This window comes from Lepidochelys kempii, chromosome 5 (assembly GCF_965140285.1).
Source record: "Lepidochelys kempii isolate rLepKem1 chromosome 5, rLepKem1.hap1, whole genome shotgun sequence".
Taxonomy (NCBI): domain Eukaryota; kingdom Metazoa; phylum Chordata; order Testudines; family Cheloniidae; genus Lepidochelys; species Lepidochelys kempii.
The window spans coordinates 25,611,555-25,619,907 of NC_136384.1; the positions used below are offsets into that span (position 1 = coordinate 25,611,555).

General features: G+C 45.1%; 1 protein-coding gene across 2 annotated transcripts in view; it reads right to left on the minus strand.

The window, feature by feature from the left end:
• Positions 1 to 8,293, minus strand: part of LMBRD2 (LMBR1 domain containing 2) — a 56,579-nt gene extending 48,286 nt beyond the window's left edge. The window contains exon 1 of one of the 2 annotated variants that reach the window (XM_073343755.2): positions 8,008 to 8,293. The gene's annotated coding sequence lies outside the window, so the exon portion shown is untranslated. The remainder of the gene's footprint in view (positions 1 to 8,007) is intronic. The other variant, XM_073343754.2, reaches the window with a different exon arrangement.
• Positions 8,294 to 8,353: the final 60 nt, after the last annotated feature.

An 8,353-nucleotide genomic window follows, 5' to 3' on the forward strand; every position in this document is an offset into this window, starting at 1 on the left:
CCAAACTGCCAGTAATATATGCTAACAGCAAAAATATGTGGATGACGAGACACATTTTCGACGACTGGTTCCACAACAGCTTTGTTCCAGCTGTTTGTAAGCATCTGCGGTCGAAGAACTGGAAGCCAAAGCACTTTTTCTACTTGACAATTGTCCAACCTATCTTCCAGCTGAATCACTGGTATCGAGCGATGGAAAAATTTGAGTGCTATACCTACCATTCAACACAACATCAAAAATTTAACCCTTAGACCAGGGCATTATTCAGAATTTTAAAAATAAACAATTATCGATGGGAGCTGATTTCAGCAATCATGTCATGCACGTCTTCAGGCATTTCAGAATTCCTGAAACAGTTAAACATGAAGAAAATTATTTATTTAGTTAAAAAAGCTTGGGACGGAGTAAAACAAAGTCCATTGAAAACTGCTGGATGAAGGCTCTCGGTAATGTTTTTTCTGTCAAAGACGGCTCAGACTCTGAAAACTCCAGCAGTGGCACAGATTCAGAGCCAGACTTTGAAGGATTTTCGAAAGAAGACCTCCTACAAACACGCACACAGACAAAAGAGGATAAAGGTAAATTTCTCTTTCAAATGATAAAATATTTTAGTTTGGATACGTCACCGGAAATCATTACAGAGTAGCTGGAGATGCATGAAGACTGCCCGACTTCAGAATTTCTGTCCGAGTTAAAAATATTAACAGGTTGCGAGGCTATGTTGGACCGCAAAAGTGATGGTGAGGATGTAGTTGAAAAGGTTAAAATTTGGCCCACAGAAGCCCTTAGTGCTGTAGAAACTGTTGTAAGATTTATGGAGGAGCAAAAAGCAGAAAATATTGAAATCATTCATCTGCGGCGAATGACAGACTTCATAAGAAAGAAAGAAAATGAGAGCCAGAAAGAGCAGAAAATAACATCTTTTTTTCTAACTGAACAGTAGACACTTTTTTCAGCATGGCCCTCTTAACCAGCGGTCCGTTAACATGCAGTCGTGATGGCTTGACTCCCAACATCCGCGCGTAAACAGGTCTGTACCGTACAGGAACTCCTCACTTAAAATTGTCCCGGTTAACGTTGTTACGTTGCTGATCAATTAGGGAACATGTTCATTTAAAGTTGTGCAATGCTTCCTTCTAACATCGTTTGGCAGCCGCCTGCTTTGTCCACTGCTTGCAGGAAGAGCAGCCTGTTGCAGCTAGCTGGTGGGTGGTTGGAACCAAAGTGGACAGGCAGCCCCCCTATCAGCTCCCCACTCGCCTAAGTTCCCTGTACAGCAGCTGCTCAGCAGGCTATCAACTGCTGGCAGTTCAGCTGTCCCTCCCCCCACTGCCATGTGCTGCTCCTGCCCTCTACCTTGGAGCTGCTCCTCAAGACTCCTGCTTGCTGTGGGGGGGGAGGGGAAGAAGGGGGGGCTAATGTCAGGGTGTCCCCCTCCCCCCTGCTCCTGCACCCCACTTACCCCATCTTCCATAGAGCAGGGGAACACACAGACGGAGGGAGCTGCTGCCTTAGGCAGCAGCTGCAGCTTTGGTCAGGTCTCTGCTTGCTGATCTAATTAAGAAGCCAGTGTACTTCTGACCCCGCTCTTCATACTTAAAGGGGAAATGTTTCAGAGTAACAGCCCTGTTAATCTGTATTCACAAAAAGAAAAGGAGTACTTGTGGCACCTTAGAGACTAGACAAGCCATTTACAACACACACTTTGCTTCTCTACAAAAGAAAAAGGACACTAAACTTTCTAAACTACTACATGCCACAAGGGGCCACAGCAACGGTTCCCTCAACCCACCCAGCAATATTGTTAACTTATCCAACTATACTCTTAGCCCAGCAGAAGCAGCTGTCCTATCTCGGGGCCTCTCCTTCTGCCCCTCTACCCCCACGAACATGATACAGTTCTGTGGTGACCTAGAATCCTATTTTCAACGTCTCCGACTCAAGGAATATTTCCAATACACCTCTGAACAACATAGTAATCCACAGAGATCTTCCTACCAACACTACAAAAAGAAGGATTCTAGGTGGACTCCTCCTGAAGGTTGAGACAGCAGACTGGACTTCTACATAGAGTGCTTCCGCCGACATGCACGGGCTGAAATTGTGGAAAAGCAGCATCACTTGCCCCACAACCTCAGCCGTGCAGAACACAATGCCATCCACAGCCTCAGAAACAACTCTGACATCATAATCAAAAAGGCTGACAAAGGAGGTGCTGTTGTCATCATGAATAGGTCGGAATATGAACGAGAGGCTGCTCGTCAGCTCTCCAACACCACTTTCTACAAGCCATTACCCTCTGATCCCACTGAGAGTTACCAAAAGAAACTACAGCATTTGCTCAAGAAACTGCCTGAAAAAGCACAAGAACAAATCTGCACAGACACACCCCTGGAACCCCGACCTGGGATATTCTATCTACTACCCAAGATCCATAAACCTAGAAATCCTGGGCGCCCCATCATCTCAGGCATTGGCACCCTGACAGCAGGATTGTCTGGCTATGTAGACTCCCTCCTCAGGCCCTATGCTACCAGCACTCCCAGCTACCTTCGAGACACCACTGACTTCCTGAGGAAACTACAATCCATCGGTGATCTTCCTGAAAACACCATCCTGGCCACTATGGATGTAGAAGCCCTCTACACCAACATGCCACACAAAGATGGACGACAGGCCATCAAGAACACTATCCCCGATAATGTCATGGCTAACCTGGTGGTTGAACTTTGTGACTTTGTCCTTACCCATAACTATTTTACATTTGGGGACAATGTATACCTTCAGATCAGCGGCACTGCTATGGGTACCCGCATGGCCCCACAGTATGCCAACATTTTTATGGCTGACTTAGAACAACGCTTCCTCAGCTCTCGTCCCCTAATGCCCCTACTCTACTTGCACTATATTGAGGACATCTTCATCATCTGGACCCATGGAAAAGAAGCCCTTGAGGAATTCCACCATGATTTCAACAATTTCCATCCCACCATCAACCTCAGCCTGGTCCAGTCCACACAAGAGAGCCACTTCCTGGACACTACAGTGCTAATAAACGATGGTCACATAAACACCACCCTATACCGGAAACCTACTGACCGCTATTCCTACCTACATGCCTTCAGCGTTCACCCTGACCACACCACACGATCCATCGTCTACAGCCAAGCTCTGCGATACAACCGCATTTGCTCCAACCCCTCAGACAGAGACAAACACCTACAAGATCTCTGTCAAGCATTTTACAACTATAATACCCACCTGCAGAAGTGAAGAAACAGATTGATAGAGCCAGAAGAGTTCCCAGAAGTCACCTACTACAGGACAGGCCTAACAAAGAAAATAACAGAACGCCACTAGCCGTCACCTTCAGCCCCCAACTAAAACCCCTCCAACGCATTATTAAGGATCTACAACCTATCCTGAAGGATGACCCAACACTCTCACAAATCTTGGGAGACAGGCCAGTCCTTGCTTACAGACAGCCCCCCAACCTGAAGCAAATACTCACCAGCAACCACATACCACACAACAGAACCACTAACCCAGGAACCTATCCTTGCAACAAAGCCCGTTGCCAACTGTGCTCGCATACCTATTCAGGGGACACCATCACAGGGCCTATTAACGTCAGCCACACTATCAGAGGCTCGTTCACCTGCACATCCATCAATGTGATATATGCCATCATGTGCCAGCAATGCCCCTCTGCCATGTACATTGGTCAAACTGGACAGTCTCTACGTAAAAGAATAAATGGATACAAATCAGATGTCAAGAATTATAACATTCATAAACCAGTCGGAGAACACTTCAATCTCTCTGGTCACGCGATTACAGACATGAAAGTTGCTATATTACAACAAAAAAAACTTCAAATCCAGACTCCAGCGAGAAACTGCTGAATTGGAATTCATTTGCAAATTGGATACAATTAACTTAGGCTTGAATAGAGTTTGGGAGTGGCTAAGTCATTATGCAAGGTAACCTATTTCCCCTTGTTTTTTCCTACCCACCTCCCCCCCCAGACGTTCTTGTTAAACCCTGGATTTGTGCTGGAAATGGCCCACCTTGATTATCATACACATTGTAAGGAGAGTGGTCACTTTAGATAAGTTATTACCAGCAGGAGAGTGGGGTGAGAGGAGGTATTTTTTCATGCTTTGTGTGTATAAAAAGATCTTCTACACTTTCCACAGTATGCATCCGATGAAGTGAGCTGTAGCTCACGAAAGCTTATGCTCAAATAAATTGGTTAGTCTCTAAGGTGCCACAAGTACTCCTTTTCTTTTAACGCTAAGTGAGGAGTTCCTGTATCTTTAATGGAAACACCTGAGACAGGAATGGTGGTAAGCTTACATCATGGTGTCCCCATTTCAAGAAAGTGATGGTTTAAGGCCAGCCAGATTATATGCATGTCCTTTTTTCTAAATGCTTTATGCAAATACAATCCTAGTGCCTTTTGACACTGGGTGCAGGAGAAGGATCTTGATGGGATAGGCACATGTGCCTAGGAAGATCTTAGTCTGATTCAGGTGGAAATCCAACACACTCTGGCAGGAATCTTAGATTCGTCTCTGTCACCACCTTACCCTTGTAAAACTTAGAATAAGATGAAAGTCATTAAAACATGAAAGCTCATTTACACTGCAAGCTAAAGTTACTGCCACCAGGAAAATTACTTCACATGTCAGAAAGTTAAACTCAGCTGAAATGACTGGTTCAAAAGGAGTCTCCTTCTACCAGGAATACATTAATACCTCATGACAAAGAGAGCTTTCAAAAGTACCAGACCTGTACCAACCTGAAAACGGAACTATGGTCCTCTGTCCTGTCAGTAGCCTGTCTAGCTAGAAGAGGTATCCTAGGTTGGGATAGAATGACGTGCCCTGGCTTTGAATGAAAATCTCAGCCTCAGGAGATTGGTTTTGACCATCTGCAACATAGCCAGAAGAATTAACTCCAGAAGAATTTTAATATCTAGAGACTTCTTGGGCTTGGTCTACACTTAAAAATTTTACTGGCATGGTTATATCAGTTAGGAGTTTGATTTTTTTTTTTTTTTTTGCTGACATAGGTATGCCAGTAAAAGCACTAGGGAAGCCACAGTTTTATCAATATAAAAGTGATTAAGCTATACCAGTATCAACATTTATATACTAGTATAAATGTCAACACCAGGAGGGATTTACCAGCATAAGTATACTGGTTCCATTAAAATGGCACACGTTTTAGTATAGACCTGTTCTTGGTTTCTCATTTAAGAGGCATCGGTCACTGTTCAGAGGAACTTCAGCTGTATTTCCCCTCAGTGGTACAGCAAAGGGCACCCACTCTCAGGCTTCCAGTTACCCAGCAATTGCACTTTTGAGTAAAGACCCACATCTCACTCCCTTCTGATTGGGGTATCACCAGACTTCACAATTCCCTGCTTTCACTGTGTTATTCCCAGCAGAGACAGTCTGCCCAGGCTCAGTGAGACTGACTGCCCATAGTCATTGGTATCACCACACCTCTTTTTATGCAAACCTATTTTATTATTAGGCTAAAAGCACTAGAGAGAACACATTAAAAACAACAGAAGCTATACACATGCTAATAAGCTTACCAGACATCACCTGAGCTCTGACATGGGTTCTGGCAGGAGCAGCAGTCTTTCAATGCCCCACCCAAGGGGTTTAACTTTATGGTCACAAATTCATCACAAAAAGAAAAGGAGTACTTGTGGCACCTTAGAGACTAACCAATTTATTGTTACTCCTTTTCTTTTTGCGAATACAGACTAACACGGCTGTTACTCTGAAAATTCATCACAGTTTCAACTGATCACAAGCACGCCATTTTATGGGGCCTCAGTAGACCAAGTCCTTCCAATCCTACTCTAAAAATGGAGGCCCTCCATGGTCATCAGAGTCCTGTCCATTTACGGAATCAAGGAGTGGCCCTGAGCCAGTTTAAACCAGGCTCTTTATCCAAAAATCCTTTCTTTGTCTGTTGGTCCCTGGAGAATCCAGTTTGAACTACTAAATGCATACCTCTCCAGGATGGCTTCAAAGGGCTGATAAAGTAAGTACGTTAGCATCCCCCTCCTGCTAGAGGACATACATACAAAGCCACAACAACACACTGAATTGGGGTTAATACCTTCGATGTACATTAAGGTTTAATTGAATTCAATAAAGTTTATCTTAAGTCAGAAGGTGTGTTCGGGTAATACAGGATATTGTCAGTCTGTCGCAGTACCTACTGGTTAATTATAAACTACAGGAAAGAAAGAAAAATTGCATATTAGTCTGAGAAACTTTTTTTTTTAAATCCTCAAAAGAGTTCAAATCTTAATATCTGAATCAAGTTAAAAAGTAAATAAAAAAACAAACAAACAATCTATTTCCTTATTGCATACTGCTTTATTTCCAAAGAGGCAAACAAATAGTAAATCTTTTATAAAGTAGGAATCAGACAGATGGGAAATAGGAAAAGCTCCTTTACCCTTTCACATAAAATTCATGGTTTGGAGGGATAAGTTGGTAATGACTTACACAAGACTTACAGCTGTTATCTTACTGTGCAATGAGATTTAACATGAACTGGACAGAGCCGACAGTTCCACATAGTTCTGTTCTTTTGTGAGCTTATTAAATTTTTCTACATAATCAATCAGCCATTATAAAATGAATCCAGTGTGCAACTGATCAGGCTGGATACAAGTTGTTGACTGGGAGAGAAATTGCCAAAAAATATTCAAATCCGAGTCATTTCCCCCTTCATCACCAATATTAAAACATATTGTTAGGACAAACATGATGAAAAATTGCATTACTGAAATGTAAATCTCATATGAAACTCCACAAAAGATTTTATTATGAAGGTTTTAGTAAGAACCTTGCACAAAGTCTGAATGGATGTGATTAATGATCCAATTAAAACACTTGGGTGGAGTAGTTGAGCTCTACAAAGGTGCTTTAGAACTGCTTCTGAAAAAACAGAAAAGCCTTTCAAAGGGAAACAGAACAAATCCTTTTGTCAACATGGTGCCAGACTTCCTGAACCACAAACCCTCTCTTTGTTGCCTGTGCTTCCCCACAGAAATATTGCTAAAGCAGACGTCAGCAGATTTTACAAATAAGTAGCTATATAAAATATGCTAAACTCGACTAGTCAATCACTTTGTCAGTACCTTGGAGAAGTAACCTAGTAATTTGTAATATGACTAGCACAAAAGCTCATGCTCAAATAAATTGGTTAGTCTCTAAGGTGCCACAAGTACTCCTTTTCTTTTTGCGAATACAGACTAACACGGCTGTTACTCTGAAACATGACTAGCACAATAACTCTCTCTCTTTGGGAACAAGAAGTTGACAGTAAAACAGAAAATAATCTGACTGTAAGCTCTTTGGCGCAGGGATCTGTCTATTTGTCTTTAAGCATCTGACACACTTTGGGGCAGAATAATAAATGTTATTCAGCAGTTGTGGGTCTTGGAAAGATAGGGAAAATTGGTCGACCGCAGAATAACCACACTTATTTCTTACCTCCCAAAAAACCCTCCAAACCTATCCTGAGAGCAGACACAGCTCAGTTTTTAAGGTCCCATCTGAAGGGTGCCTATTATTCAGACATTCTGAACTTTATAAGTGCGTCTTCCTTTCTGAGCCCACTTCGTTTGTGGGGCCCGGCATGGAATACAGGCCTGTGCTCTGGGCCCAGAGATCACCCGGGGGGGGGAGCAAGATATCGCCACATGCCGCCCCCCCCACCGCCATGCCGCCCCCTTACGCCCCCCCTACACCCCTCCCCCTACCGCCGTCCCGCCCCCGTACACCCCCCGCTGTCATGCTCCCTTGTGCCCCCTTCCCGCCCTGGTGACACAAAACTGGCCCCTCTCTCCCAAGGCCGCCCCGCACCCCTGCCAGGAGCTGCTCTCTGGCCGCAGCGCGGGGAAGGGGGCAGCTGAGGGGAACGGTGTCTGGGGCGATCCCTCAGGAACAAGCCACCCCGCTGGCTCACCTGGGGCTGAGCCACTCTCTCAGCACCGGGGCCTCCGCCGGCCTCTGCCCTCCTCCATCCTCCCCCTGCTGCGGCTGCTGCCCCGGGCGCCTGGCTCCGTGAGCGATGGCCCCGGCCGAAGCGGGGCTTCAAACTGCGCCACAGCAGCCGGCCACAGTTCCCTTGAGGCCCGGCTTCCTCCGTGTCACCGCGACTGGGGCAGCCGGTTCCCCAGCGCCTGACATTTCCCTTTGGACAATCGCTCGCCGTCCAACCACGTCATCGACCGACGCCCAGCCGGGCCGCACGGGCTTCTGGGTAGGCCGACTCCGGCGCCGCTGAACGAACTACAAATCCCAGGAGGCAT